Here is a 17138-nt window from a genome sequence, read left to right on the forward strand (position 1 = left end):
CGCATAGCCGAGTCTGGTCGTATGGATGAGCCATTGCGATGGGCTGGCCCGCGCTAACCAGGCAGGCAGAGCCCCCGCAAATGGTCCCACCCGCACGATCGCTGACGTGCCAGCGGCGGGGCAGCGTGGAGTGAGTGGGCTCATCCGGGGAGCGCTGGGGTCCCACAGGAGAGCAGGAGAGGAGATGTTCTCGTCTCGCACTCAAACTCCAGGAGAGGGGCTGGGAGTGGAGAGAAAGGAGACCGTTCTCTCACGCTCCATGAGCCATTGGCGAAATGCACCGATCCTGCGAGCTGGAAGGCATAGCGTCCCAGACTGGCAGTGTTCGGGCTGTCACATCCGGAGGAGGGGAAAAGTGCTCTTTCACTGAGGATTTTGATGGCGTTTTTTTTTTTTTTTTTTTACGCCTTTAAATAACGTGCCCCGCCCTCCAGCGGGGAAAGAGCAAATTCCCTCCTCCCCAGATGGCCCGCCTCAGGGACGCTTCGCGGTCCATTTTACCGAACTTAGCGGCGCCCTGGGCGGGGGACACTGGTTGCCTGCGCGATGCTCGGCGCAGGCGGGGCGGCGAAGCAAAGCTGCGGGCGGGCGTCCTCGGCAAAAAAGCAGTGGATGTGGATGGCTCGGCGGGGGGGAGCGGTCATACAATCCCGCCGATAGAGACCTCGCCCATCGCCTCCGACTGCTCTATTACCGGCGTGAATTCCTGGGCGAATTCACTGCCAGTGTCGCCGAACAGGCCAGCCTGGGAAATGGGTGAGTTAAGAAAGCGAACTTTGTCAACGTCACGCACATCACCAGGTTTAGCCTGAGGTGGCATTCCTGGATCACGGATGTGATCATCGTCCTTCCCAGGGCACACACAGCAGACTTTTTTTTTTTTTGTAAGAGCATAGTCGGTTGCGGTGCGGAGCGCATGCTCAGTCCTGGGTCAGAACCATCCTCGCGCAGCCGGGCCAGTGCCTGCGCTTGGTAGCGCTGGTAGGTGGCCATAGCGTGCATGGTGAGGGGGAAGGCGCACGCAGCACACTGCGTGAGCCTACTGTGCCCATCCAGGAAGAAGGGGATGGGGAGGCTTAGGTCTCGCCTTCATCCTCCACATCACACCCCTCTAATCGGTCCGGCCGCGGGGCTGGGGGATAAACCATCTCCAGAGCCACGGCCGAAGCAGCCTGGGGAAGCACAGCCGCAAAGTCTGCTTCTGGATTCGACGCCGCGCTCAAAGTCCCGGAGGGAGCGAGCGGGTTCGAATCCTCGTCAGACCTTGACAGCCCAACCTCCAAGGATGGTGAGGATGGAAGCGCACGCAGATCGGGCAGAAAAAAGTGCCCTCAGGACAGCGTGAGTTTACTGTGCACTTCCGGGAAGAAGGGGACGGGAGGCTTTGAAGGTCTTGCCTCCTTATATCCTCCACATACACCCATCTAGTCGGTCCGGCCGCGGGGCTGGGGGATAAACCATCACCAGACCCACGGCCGAAGCAGCCCGAGAAAGCCATCACGTCTGCTTTTTAGATGCTAACGCCGCGCTCTCCACCCCGGAGGGAGGGAGCGAGCGGGCTCGCATCCTCATCAGACAATGACAGCCCATCCTCCGATGCAGCGATGGACATCTGACCCCCGGTGTCATCAGGTGTGAGAGCGACCATCCAAGGACGGAGCGCTTCTCTTCACCTGAAGTTTGGATGGAGCGCGTGGAGGAGCGAGAGGTCCGCGGCCCGGGGGCGGCGGATTTACTCTCACTGAAACCCTCAGATCTGCCCGAGTGCCAACCGCAGTGCGGGGGACAACTGGGGTGGGTGGCTCTTTTGCAAGAGCGAGCCGCGATCTTAACTGCGCAACAGACATGACATCAGTGATGGCATGCACTGCCCGCGAGCACCGCATTAACATGCTGGACCCCCAGACATGAAACGCTGTGCTCGTGCCCATCATCCGGGGATAGGAAACCACCGCATCCAGAAACGCACGGTCGGAGTGACGTCTTGAAAAAGACGCGCTGCACGACCGTGTTGCTCTTTTAGGAAAGCTTTTTTCCTATATACAAACCGCTCTTGGAGGACCGGACCCATAGGATGCCAGGCAAGGGAGAAATACCCAGCTCGACCATCTGCCACTGCGTATACGCGCTCTGGACCGGGAGAAGCTGGCTCTCGATCTCTCTCTGTAGACACAGGTTGGAGATACCCTCAAAGACTCTTTCAGAAGCTTCGTGAAAGGCTCTGAAAGCGAAAGGATGTCGAGCATGGCACTGGCTGCGTCTTTATAGCATGACTGATTGTCATTGACGCCAGCTGTGCACGCTGACGCTGCCAACTCATTGGCATTTCATTGGCCCGTTTTTATACTCTTTCAGATGATTGGATTCTGACGAAATCCCCATAGTGGAAGTTTCCACATAGCATTGGAGTTCCCTATCCGAAGGGGAACTATTAATATGTAGTTACGCTTTCCTATTAGAGTGGGCTTTTTATCCTGTTCCATCACTCATAATGTACTTAGATATTTTACATGTTCAGGCATGTTTACAATAGGCTTACATGACTAAAATGTTACAACAGAATCCAGCATGCAAAAGATCCAATGCAAAATTTTGAGGATCATGACGTATGTCATGAGTAAGTACATACAATATACAAGATACTTTATGTAGAAACGTTATTTTCCATTACAAACTGTATTATGAAATGAAAAAAAGGGGATAAAATAATAAATTAGTTACAGACCTTTTTATTTTGGAAAAAAAAATGAAACAATGATTATCTTTCATTTGACCTGTTTTGTTTGTTATTATGGGATACTACTACATACTACATTGAATAGACACGAAAATGAGATGACCAGATTTTTACCAGTTCATCTGATTCATAATTCATAGACGTCAGTTGTCACAAAATGCTGTAGATACCTGTATAACCATATGCTAAAAAAAAAAAAAAAAAAAAATTATTTAACACTAACTTAGCCATGCCTGTCAGCTTAGTTTGTATTTTCTTTAAATCTGCATTATTTTCATTTCTTTGCTCTTTGAGAAACCGAAATTGCACACTTATCCTTTGGCAGTGGTGTAAAGTAAAAATTACAAATACTCAAATGACTGTAATTGAGTTCTCAGAAATTATAATTTACTAAGTAGTTTTTAAATTTGTACTTTTACTTTCCCTTGAGTATATTTTTAGTGCAGTATTGGTACTTTTACTGCACTACTTTCCTTCAACCTGCAGTTACTACTTTATTTTTTCTTGTCTATTGGGGATTATAAAAATCAGTCCTGTGATTCCTGTCCAAACAAATTGTACATGGAAGATAAATCACATCATAATTAACTGCCTCAAGACATGGGTGATTTGTTATAACAGCAAACTGGAAACATTAAAAGTGTCCAAGAAGATGTCCAAAATGTTTACATGCATTGACTCCAAGACTGTTTCGACTGTGTGTCACTGAGAAGATGACAGATGTTTACTGTATGATGAACAAAATGGCCTTAAACACCCAGCAGGCACAAGACGTCAACATGACATCAGATTGATGTTGTACCGTAACGTCATGGATGTTGCATTTTTTTGAGACGTCAGAACTCAACATCAGGCCAACGTCAATGTCCATTACAACCTAAAACCAACCAAATATTAACGTCTAATGATGTTACAGTTTGACCTTGTGTGGGCATTACCACTATGATATCTATCAGGCATTGGATTTTGGTTGTCATACAGTACCTGATGAATAAATGTCAGTATTTGACATCAATATGACTTTGGTTTAAGATGTTGGCTTGACGTTGGATTTTGGTCACTTTCTAACAACCTTAAATTAACCAAATATCAACGTCATTTGACATCATTATTGGACACCAAATATTGTTGTCCTTAGACGCTGGCAAGACATTGCATTTTGGTCACCTGGCATCACAACCTAAATCTAACCTAATATTAACGTCTTATGACGTTGTGTGCCTGCTGGGCAATAACTAAATGCATTACAGAATGTTACGTTTACACACATCCACAAATTAGATGTAAATGTACCAGCTTTTTAATACTGACTACTCCTGAGTACTTTTGAAAGAACTACTTTAAGTAATATTTACAACAAATACTTTTACTCTACTTGCACTACATTTTTGGCAAGTAATGGTACTTTTACTTAAGTATGATTTTTCAGTACTCTTTCCACCACTGTCCTTTGGTATTAGCCATTAATCCATTTAATATTTGCTCAAATATCCATTTGTGATGTTCGCAGGGCAGCATCTTTTTCCACACCACTTTCTAGATTCCTTATTACATGCTCCCTTATGTTCTGGTTCTCTGAAGTTGTGTATGCATATGTCTGTGTCAAGTTGGGAAAGGCTCTATATGCGATATGCACTTTTAATGAGCCCTATTAAATCAAGTGGCAGTTCCCCACAAGACAAAAAAAGAGAGTTGCTTAGTATTTAATAGTTCCACCACAAGCTTACATAAGCCTTTTAATTCCGCCGCACTCTCGCACTCATTTTTCCGGGCAGCAACAGGAGAGAAGTTTCCCTCGTTTCACGGAGAGGCACGCAACAGCAATTAGAGGCTCTCTGGAGTCTTAATTAGTCGACCCAGAGACGCGGGCAATCGAGGACCACGCTCACGTTGGTCAACAGCCAAACAAAAATAGATAAAGAAAAGAGTAGCAGCTCCAATTAATGGGCAACTTCAACTGATCTATGTGAGAATGTGTGAAGGGCTTCACACGCAAACCTGATGGGTGATATCAGCGCAATGACAACATGACAGACAGCGACTGCAATCATTGTGGCTGCTATGGTTACAAAGATTGTGGCTGATTGTTATGGTGATGACAATTGTTTCATAGATTGTTGTGCTAATGACAGTTTGTCGTCATGGAAACAGAAATGTTAATGACTGATTGTGATATGCTGGTAAGGATTTGGCATAATCTGCTTAGTATTATCTTTGTTGGGTTTAACGTTTCTTCCTTAATAATTAGCATGGTTCAGTTAGCCCTGTGTTGCTGTAACTACACTAATATTCGGGTTGCGTTGTTTGGACACAAGGGTTTGTTGCTTTGTCATTTACAACAGGATAATCAATAACATTAAAACCTTGACATGATTGGCAAAACATTTATTTATTTAAATATATTGAATTTGTATGTAGTAATTTGCTCATGTACTGCTTCACATTCTATGGTGTAGAAGTGTCTGATTTTGGATGCAGATTGAATTTTTGTCAGGAATTGTGTGACAATCGGATGCAATATGTCACAAAATTATCTATAACTTTTCAAATGACTAAGCATCTTTTTATGTAATCTTCAAAAGACAGATCAGTCCCAACCAAATGGTTAATAGTAAATAGTGAAGATGTTTTTCCACAAAGCCTCTTTCTTTCAGTGTAGTGATAGACAATAATTGTAGTATTTTACATGTTTTAAGTATGGTGTTTGATAAAAAGTGGACAAATGGGACTACAGCAGTTGTCTGGAACAATAATAATTTTTTCCAAACATTTTTTTAAAAGGGCACCTATAATCAAAATCATCTTTTGAAAGCTGTTTGGACAGAATTCTGTGTAGGTATAACATGTTCAGCATCATATTGGGGGGATATTAAGACAATAAGTTTCTTTTTTTAATTTCCTGACATAAAATAAGATCCAAATCCCTCCCATTTTGTGGCCCACCGGAACGTGACATAGCTGCATAGTGCAGTTTCCCCGCCCACCGAATTGATTGACAGTCGCGTATTAACATGTCTCCGTAGTAACACATATAATCATATCAACAAGACACAAGTGCGCAAAGTGACTGGGATTAAAAGATCTGTTCAGCTCGCTGAGATTTGTGGATGTTAAATCAGGTTTACTTTTTACATTAAAGGTGCAGTAAGTGATTGTCTTCAGAAGCATTTTTGTTGTGCTGGTTGAAAGTCTCTTCACAGTCCAATAGTTCTGATTAAAGTAAATGATCTAAATGTATTTATATGTATTTTAATATTTTGGGTAAGGCATAAAACTAAAAAAAAATTATACAAAAATACTGTCGGGCCGACAACTCCCATAATCCCGATAAGTAGCTCAAACTGTCTGTCAACAAATATAGATTTGGACTTCTGCTGCACATCTCTGTTCACGCATATACGCCATTAGCACGTGCATGCCTGCATGAGCGCCACACGTTCACGTACAGACGAGACAGTCATGGTCGTGGTAATATTAAATGCTGAATTGAAACTTTTAAAATCCTGAATCAATATTGGAGTTAGTTTTGCACACCGGAGAAAGGATGACACCATGGCTGAAGTATTTCTGTTAGACAATTAATGTTCTGTTTTCAAACTATTTTAGTCACGCATAGCTGTTGTAGATGTTGTTAATTTGAATGGGTTACATGCACAGAAGTGTTGTTCAGCCACTGAAATCTCCCGGTGAAAGATTAATGTGACTACTTTCAGTTTCATAAGGTACCTTTTACAGCATCGATAATTTAGATTTTTATTTAGTTTTTTATAATAATTTTTTAGGGGTTTTTCAGCTTTATTATGATAGGACAGTGGAGATTTGTGGCAGATCACCTACTGCACCTTTAACATAACGAATATCCATACAGAAGTGGATATTAACATGTATCCTGTCACATTTGCTGTGCAAAAACAATGCAAAGTTAAATACGTGCGCTGTGTGTGTATCTGTGTGTGCGCAAACGTTGTAATGACAATGTTTGTGACTCATCGTTGCAACTCCACAACAAATACATCAAATAATCATTGGGAAAGTTCTTTCTGTAGTATTTCTCACAAAGGTTATATGAGATCTGTTTCCTTCATGTCTGTCACTGTGCTGTTTATCTGACGCAGCCGAGGTAGACACTGAGGCACACTTTGTGGGTGGAATGGTGGGCAGGAAGAACTAGCTTTAAAGGCACAGCCGCACAGGCAACAAAAACAGCTACATTGTGTTTAGAACAGAAAATCTCAAAATTCTTAAAGGTATTACAAATAGCCTGATGGGTAAAATTTTACAGACACATTCTGGAGACACAAAAGACTTATCTTAAATCTTAAAAAAGGGGTAAAATAGGTGCCCTTTAGCAAAAACATTTCCAACTTGTGACACTTAAGGTATGGTGTAGCCTAAGTAAAGTACATACACATATAAATTTTGCTTCAATCAATCAACCAATCAGTCAGTCAGTCAGTCAGTCAGACAGACAGTCTATTAGTTCATCAATCCACCTCAAATCCATCCATCCATCCGAACTCTTGGATGTAGTAATGTACAGTACAGTATAGTAGGATGTAGTAAAGTAAAGTCTCAAACTAAACTCATCATATCTGCTTGATTTCAGTTTAACTCCTGAAATGAATCCAGTAACAGTTTTTTTCTATAGATTTGGTGCATTTCTCAAATCACCATCAATGTTCAAAGTAAGTATGTGCATTTGTCAAAACAATTTATACAAAGAGCACCATACAATGGAGAAGCAAAAGCCCATAATTCACTTAAAAAGATGATCTATCTAGAGTATTTATGTCCATGAACTGTCATCAAAACGAAGTCATTTATTTTGTTGTTCACAAACAAGATTGGGGAACTGACAGTTTTAACCCAAAAATGACCCTAAGTCAAAGATTCAATGAAAAATGCTTACTGTAGATAGTTTGTAATTTCATCAGCAGAAGCCAGCTTCAACACTCTCTCAGAGTTTATAGGCAGCCCTGCTTAAATCGTCAACAATTTTACTGGAACATACATACAACTTACTGCATCATGCATATAGGTGTTTTATAGTTGTACAGGTGTATAGGTGTTGAATAGTTGTGTGCGTATAGTTCAGAGCAATATCTCAAATGATTACTTAAGCAGACAAAGATCAGACATAACAGGAGGATATTTCTGTGGTCAGGAGGATCACAGGTGAAATTCAGCATGTCTTCATGTCTCCAACGATGAAAAGCACAGACACATACACAATGAATGCTTATCTACTTCAAGGATGTCTTGCTCTCTTGCAGGCATCTTATCAAAATGGTACAATAAACAGCTTTCCACTGGCAGCTAACTAAGTATAGAAATTGATATAATCAACTCTTCCATACAATAGAATCAGAAAATAATTTATTCTTTAACTCACAGCAAAATTCACATCTAGTGACAACTGTTCAAGTTGCGTCTCTGTGACCTTTTACAGAAAAAGCAATGGAACACATATTATTCTAGTTTTACTCTAAAGAGAAATGACACTTAAGTCATCATATTATCTGGGTTTTAAACATTCAACTTTATTCATAATCCTAACAGTGCACTCTGTTAGTATGATCTGATTAGGCTGAACTTTCTGTTGTATGCAACACCATATGAAAGATTGTAGTACAGTCTGTCTACACCTCACATTCCATTTGGTCAGGCCACTGATTCCCATGTGCATCACAACCTCTGCCATTGTGAAGCCATGACAGACAACATGGTCTACTAAAGTGGCCCTTATTTTGTGCTCTTATGTCCTTGGCCTCTTCTGCTTCTAGCTCTGTTTTGTCTCTTTACTTTTCCACCACACGTCCTTACTCTTCTTCATTTTCCTCTCTGCTGTTGACCCTGATTATTTTCTGGATGCTCATCCATTGTCAGAATATGTAACTCTTGTGTTGTCCTCTGTCTCTATTAAGCTTTAAAATTGAAGGTTACAAATAGTCAAATAGAAATGTGAAAAAAAATGCTTGAAAGTTCATGATAACTGAATTAGGCATTTTTTATTCAATGCTTTATATCAGGGATGCTCAACCCTGTTTCTGGAGATTTACCTTCTTACAGAGTTGAGCTCCAACCCTGATCAAACACACATGAACCAATTAATTAGGACCTGAACAGCACTTCATAATTATTGTCAGGTGTACTTGATTTGGTTTGCAACTGAAATCTTTAGGAAAGCAGATCTCCAGGAACAGGGTTGAGCACCTAACTAATGACTAGATCAGGGGTCAGCAATCCTGTTCATGGCGAGTTACCTTCCTGCAGAATTCAGCTCCAACCCTGATCAAACACACCTGAACCCATTCATTAGGACCTGAAGCAGCACTTGATAATTACAGTCAGATGTGAGGCTTGATATGGGTTGCAATTGAAATATACAGGAAGGTAGTTCTCCAGGAACAGGGCTGTGACCTCTGGAGTAAATGTTTTGAGCAAAACTATTTCACAGAGAACTATAAATAATATCATTTGAGCAATATGACATTAGCTAATGATAATGTAGGAAACTCCAAACAAATGTACACAATCATTTGCATTAATATTCAAAAGCATTACCATTTGTTTAAAAGAACAAGAAATGTAATTTAAATCTGAATTTGAAGTAAAACAGTAAAATGTGTTTCTTAAATCCCCTAGCAGGCAGAGGACATCAGATTGACGTTGTACCCCAATGTCGTGGGATGTTGCATTTTGATTGGAAATGAAAATTGTGTTGACGTCAGAACCTAATGTCAGGCCGATATCAATATCTAACGTCAGACAGACGTTGCATTTTGGTTACTTTCCAACACAACCTAAAAACAACAAAATATCAACGTCTAATGATGTTGCAGCTTGATGATGTGTGAACGTTACCAATATGACGTCTATTAGACATTGGATTCTGGTTGCCATTCATGTTGAATAAAGGTTAGTATTTGACGTCAGTATGATGTTGGTTTAAGATGCTGGCTGAACGTTGGATTTGGGTCACTTTCCATTTATTTATTCATTCATTCATTTATTCACAAACAATTTTGTAAATAAAAAATACAGAGAGTCTCAAAAACCCTTTGTGTGAGGAAATCTTTTCTGTATTTCTTTGCAGCATTCGGGAGACTAACATTAACACCTAAAAGTCAAAGCAAATCTAAATTCATTCATTCATTCACATTTTATTTTCTGCTTAGTCTCTTTATTAATCTGGGGTTGCCACAGCAGAATGAACCGCTAACTTATTCAGCATATTTTTTCTAATATGCAACCCATATTACAGATGCAACCCATCACTGGGAAACACCCATACACTCTCATTCACCCACATACACTACGGACAATTTAGCTTACCCAATTCACCTTTGCCTCATGTCTTTGGACTGTGGGGGAAACCGAAGCACCCGGAGAAAACCCCCACGAGCACTGGGAGAACAAGCAAACTCCACACAGAAATGTCAACTGACCCAGCAGAGGCTCGAACCAGCAACCTTCTTGCTGAGAGGTGATCATGATACCCACTTCGCCACCATGACACCCAGTCACTTTCCAACATAGCCTAAAATCAACAAAATATCAACGTCATTTCATGTCGTTATTGGATGTCAAAACACCTTGTCCTTAAGAATGATGGTGACCTAAACCTAACCTAATATTAATTCCTTATAACGCTGTGTATCTGCTGGGCCATTACTGGGGCTTTCACACTTGGTAGCTATGTCTTACAGTTGGAACTAACCACCAGGCTATAGGTTTCCAGAAAACATTTTTCCAAATTAAATTATTTCTCCAAAATCTTTCCCTGTGTTGGGGAACTGACAGTTTCAACCCAAAAATGACCTGTGTCAAATAAAGAAGACCCGGAGTCAGAGATTCAATCAATCAAAAAGATTACCGAAGATAGTTTGCAGTTTCATCAGCAGAAGTCAGCTCAAAGTAAAACTCACAGAGGGTTCTTAGGCTGCTCTCCTTGCAATCTCAAATCACCAACATATAAACTCTTATACAACAACATAATTTATATGCAGTGTGTGTATGTATATATATATTAACCAGTCAGGTTAAAACATCTATATGTATGACACAGTGATGTACACACACACATATATATATATATATATATATATATATATATATATATATATATATATATATATATATATATATATATATATGTGTGTGTGTGTGTATATGTGTGTGTGTACATCACTGTATATAAGCTTAATATTATATTTATAAGTAGTAATTTAATAGTAATACACTTAAAATGCTTAATATGGTAGGGTTGTATGCTAAACTAGCAGTATTCCACTGTACTGCAAAAACAGGGATAGCCATTTGATTTCTGAATGAGCCAAATAGGCTCAACACACATGTTTACCATAGTAAAAACACTTTCTATATTCAAGTAATTTTTTTTGTTTCCATGTATTAAATAAATAATACAGCCACTTTTCTAATTAAACGGCAAATTTAAATATATATTTTTAAACCTACAGGCTAATTCACATATTTCATGATCTTAATCACAATAATAAATAAGATTGTTTTTTAATACAAGACAACACATGATGCTTCTATCTCTGTCAGTGACTCTGACAGTTAAAATGAGTACATTCACTAAGTGGTTCTGTCACTGTTTTTAATCCTTTAAGTGCAAGACTGTATGCTATAGTTTATGCCACATGCACTGTAATGTGTTTTATATTGGTAGTTAATGTTGAAATTAAAATAGCGAAATGTTTGATGAGAGCTACTTTTTCGAGGAAACAGCTGTGATTTTGAGGTGAGCACCAATGAAACAGTAGATGGGAAACCCGATTGCTCCTCCGTGACATTGGGGTACAAGATATCTATAGCAAAGAACTGCAAATAAGCAGACATTATAACAATCTATCGATAAACACAGACCTTGTTCTCTTGCTCTGCACAGCTGTGGTTTTGGTGATCAAATGAAAAACAAGATGGGGAGGAGCCAAATTGTACCGCTGTTTTCATATCAAATATAAAGGGGACTGAGACCATAATTTAGTGTACAGTTTATGAGCTAAGCGCAAAAGTTTTAGGGGGGCTGAGAAAAAATATAGGGGGGCTACAGCCCCACTAAAATAGGCCTAGCAATGCCCATAGACAATCTCCACATTTGTACATTCAACATTATCTCCAATGATTACTTCGGCAACAAGCAAACAGAAATTAGACATAACAGGAGGACATTCCTGTGGTCAGGATGACTAGAGGTGAAAATCAGCTTGGTGAAAATCCAGTCTTCTAGTCTCTTACGATGAAGAACACATATACACAATTAATGCTTATCAACTTCAAGAATGTCTTGCTCTTTAGCAGGCATCTTTTCAGAATGGTACAATAAACATCTTTCCACTGGCAGCGTACTAATGCATAGAATCCTAATATATATATATATATATATATATATATATATATATATATATATATATATATATATATATATATATATATATATATATATATATATATATTTAGCACAGTAAAATTCACATCTGTTCTAGTAGCATCAAACATCCAGTTCCACATGAGAAGTCCTGAGCAAACAAATAACTTGGCATACAGAAAAAGTAATGGCACATATATCATTTCAGTTTTACTCTAAAGAGGGATGACACTATGGCCATCATATAATCTAGGCACTTAAACACAAATTCAACATTATTATTAATCATATCACAGTAGGATATTTGGCAATCTGAATACCCACTTTTTCACCTGGATCATTCACACCACCAGCAGGAAATCTGAAGTGACATTACTTATCCAACAGAGACATCAAACATGGCATACAACAAAATCAACACAGAAGGATTGAAGACGCTGTGATCAACGCAGTTTTTTTCATTGTTAATGTGTGATAAACATATTAGTTATACAACTGAGAAAGCAAAATGACCAAATTACTTATGACAACTTGCAGTGTTACATATCATCAAAGCCGGGCAACACTGTAGACAAAGAAAACTTGGTCATGCTGCTACATCAGCCTTTCTGAACGAAAACTTTAAATAACTGTACCAGTGTTTTGTTTGGAATGCATTTGTCCAGTTCATGTACACTTACATCACTTAAGTTCATATTGTGCAAGATTAGATTCTGCTGTGAAGTAGAAGCTTATTTAGTTCCCCAAAATGGCGCTCCTACTGTAGAACTATAATGGTTCCTGATTTCCTCCAGTGCGAAAACATCAAAAAGTGGTTATCTCCACCAGGGGTGAGATGATTCACAAAATTGTCAGCTTGGTTTGTATTATGGTTTTGTGGTCATCAATGTGATTCGGTTTACATTGTAAAAGAAAAATAATCCATATTGTAACACATAAAACGTCTGTTAAGAATTGTCATCAGCCAGAGCAGCATTTTTCAACTGGGTGTCAATACTGTTTTCAGTGGCTTACAGAGTGCTTTTGTGATTTAATTTTGAAAGAAAGATGTGTGTAAAAGCCGTTATACTTCTGTCAGATGAGGTTCAGGTGCGAGAGAAAAATGGTCTCCTAATTTAGGGCTCTATTTTGATGATCCATGCTCAAAGTGCAAAGTGCAGGGCGCAATAGCAATAAGGGCATGTCAGAATCCACTTTTGCTATTTTAAGGACGGAAAAATCCGCTTTGCGCCGTGGCACATGGTATAAAAAGGTTGAGCTTATTTTCTTAATGAATTATAGTTGTGTTTTGAGAATAAACGAATCAGACTCTCATCTCCCATTCCCTTTAAGAGTCAGTTGCGTCGCGCCATAGCGCATTTGCTATTTACATGACGGACTTTGTAAGTGGAAAAACTGAGCATTTCACTAGCAAGAAAACAGTTAAACAGAGCATCTACAGCGTGAGAATGAGAGACGAGCCTCCTCATTATTTAATTTCACTTTCACTCTCGTGGATAGGGAAACATCTTGTATGCACAGACATCCATTAGCCTATAAATAACTACTTTAGTTTGTTAAGCGCAAAGATTTGTTTCAAAACTATTTCTAAACTCAGTTCTAATTTCCAGCAAACGAATAAATGAACAATAATAACGAAGTGTGTTAAAAAACTGAGTTATATTCTAATACACATGCTATGTCCCATATGGTCTAATACTGCTAATAATAATAACATTATACAAAAGCAAATTGTTATGAATAAACTGAAAAAGCCCTCCGAGATGAAGAAGGCATGCAAGTATGGTTTTTATATTTATGTAGGCCAGAAAATAATGTTTTGTAATATTTTAATCCTTTATATTTATATCTTATACATATCCTTAATATTTTAATTCTTTTTCATATGTAAAGATATTTGCGTATTGCTCTAAATCTTGTGTGTATAAAGCAGTGTGTAAGCGAGGTGCACAACTAACACATTCTGCGCTGGACTTTAGACTGGCTTTGTTCTGGTCTATTGAACAGTCTATTTTAGTTTCTCAAAATAGCAATGCGCCTCAACACGCCTCCTTTTTTAGACCAGAACGCCTATGGGCACACAATTGAGCGCAAATGCATTTGCTATTTAAACAGCGTGGCGCAAAACGTCAAAACGACTCTTGCGCCAAGCTCAAACTAGCAAACAACAATTGCGTCGCGCCTTGCGCCGCATTGCACCGGGTGTATGATAGGGCCCTTAATGTCTGCCATCAGGTCAGATGCTGAAATATAGCGTCAGTGTTCCCGACCTGTCAGCTGTTATACTGTACTCTGCGGCTCTTCACTGCAAACACACACACACAAACAATACCTCACTGCATTATAAAAAGCAAACCATATTACTGGCAGGAAACTAGGACACACGTAAGCCATGCAATTTCCAAAAATCACCAATAAAAGTACGTTACTGATACTATGCTGGTTGATTTGCTTGTAGCTTGTAGTATTTACCATGGTTTGTGTTTTTCTGTCATTTCAAAATGCCACTTTACTTTACTTTGTGACACTTATTAAATCAATGTGTTAGTGTGACAGTACAGGCTACGTGTGTGGTGAATTACATTTGTTTTGGTTGCTTATATATTTGAAAGGAAGAGAAAATGATAACTTTAGCGATGACGAGGCTTCATTTAAACGGCACAAGATGCCGTCTGACAACGAGGGAAAAATGCCTCGCAGCACTTGTTTTCATCCAATTAGATTTCATTTTTTAAATAATCAGTCCAGAAGGTGGTTCTGATTGACAGCAGTATTAGTTCAAATACGGTAAAAGCAAGTAAAATAGATTAAAACTATCGTTTCAAAGCTCTCCGAATGTGACTCTTTATATGCATCAGCTGCCGACCCGAAGTTAATAGCATCCTCCTTGCACATACATGGAAAGCTTAATGAGTAATTTTGCGTTCTAGGAAAAAGGTGTATAGTTTTTTAAAGAGTAATTCTTAAGAACATGTATTGTAATTTAGTCTTCTGTTGTTGATCAATAATGAGACAGTGAATATATTTTGGCTGCTCTCGTTTAAAAAATTCTTTTACATATGTGTCATTTCACTTTAATCTTAGCCGACTGTTCAGGGGTGCGTTTCTCAAACAACGACGTAACTCGCGGCTGAACTATTATCGTACGATGCATTGTTTGGGAAATGAACAATGTAGTGTAGAGTGTTTGCCAAAACCTGTAGTGTCTCTTGTCGCAGATCCATCATTTAAACCATATTAGTTATAACGTAAAATGCCCATAATGATGCTATGAACGGGGTGGTAAGAACTTTTTTAGAGAAGAACCCCATAATTTATTTGTGCAAATTGTATTGTTTTACATGCACATATATATATAAAAAAAATCCATTATTAGTTTTGGTAAAAACATGCACTCGTTTTCCAATTGAAATATATAAATAGCAAAATATATAAATGACACATATAGGGCCTGTGTTTCCTTTACAAATATTAAGAACATTACATATTCTATTCTAAAACACAAAATCACTTACAAAAGCTAACAGTTATTCTAGTATCATAAATAAATAGATAAATAAATAAATAAATAAATAAATAAATAAATAAATAAACAATGAGGCTATTTATTAGGAAATAAAATTGTATATTTATTATTTATTAGGAAATGAAACAATCCTACTTTAATAATAATAATAATATTAATGATGATGATTATTATTATTAAGTAAGATATTGTTTGTATTGTATTGATTGTAAGATACTTAATAAATAACCTACTATAAATGTTTTTTATTTTCACAAGCTTTGGAGACGTAACGTAAATTTTGCTTTTAATTAATAGGTCAGCTATAGCTTTCGTCATGAGCCACAGCTATGTTCAAACTGACATCAATGTTTTCAAAGTACACTACGAAGGCAACACAATTGTAACATGAAGATCACTAAAGCTGAACTGTAAAAATACTTTGAAAGCAAACTACACCTAAGAGTGATGACTTTAATGCTTTTTTATATATAATTCCAAGTTCAAATGCTAGAATGTTCTAAATGAATAGGGTATAGATAACTGGGAATAGAACACAGCCAGCAACTATGTTTCTAACTACATCTCCAGAGGTGTAGTTGGAAGCATACAAGTTTGCGACGCAGGTTGCGAATGTTCATTGGAACGATGGATTTGGGAAACGCCAAATCAACGAACTATGTTTGTAACGACGGAACTTGCGACCTTAGTTGGCTAACGATGGTTCTCAGAAATGCACCCCAGTATGGGTATTCTGATGTTGTGTTACCTGCGTTCCGCTTATATATTGCAGCACAAGAACATGTTGATTAAAAACAAAAATCATTCATGGGAGAAAAACATTCTCAAGCATGAGTATTGAGTTTCTGTCACATCTTGCACTGGAATTCTTTAAACTGATATAACCTGAAGCTTGCAAGTTAACAGCATTAACTGTGAAAGAGACACTGTAAACTAAAAAGCCAAAGTTAAACTGTCATGCGACAGAATAGAATGTGGTGGAACATAACCATAGCATAACTTCAAGCAGTTGTAATGCGCCTGCGCTGAGAGAGTGCCCAGGAAGACGCAGAAAAAGAGAAAGAGAAAGAGAGGGACGTCAACTGGCAGCAGGCATATAGTGTGGATCACATATTCCAGTCAGATAACAAAACACACTCGCTTGTTTGTCAAATTATTTTTAAAAAAATGCACAAACCATTAAGTAAATTATCATTTTTAAACATAATTTTAACTATTAATAATGTCTGATTAATTATTATCAGTTAATGCATTAACTAAATCTTAAAACAACACGCAATGCATTTGTTACAGTATTTCTTAATCTTTGTTAACAAAAACACAAGTGTTCATTGTTTGTTTCCTTAGTTTCATACCCTTAATTCAGGTTATCAAATGGAGCATTACTGTTACAGTTTCCCCATCGGATATAAAAAAAATCCCTCCCTGCCCCATTGTAGATTGTGATTTTCACAGGTGCTTTCCAGATTTGTCAAATCCGA

Source organism: Danio aesculapii, chromosome 19 (assembly GCF_903798145.1).
Source record: "Danio aesculapii chromosome 19, fDanAes4.1, whole genome shotgun sequence".
Taxonomy (NCBI): Eukaryota; Metazoa; Chordata; class Actinopteri; order Cypriniformes; family Danionidae; genus Danio; species Danio aesculapii.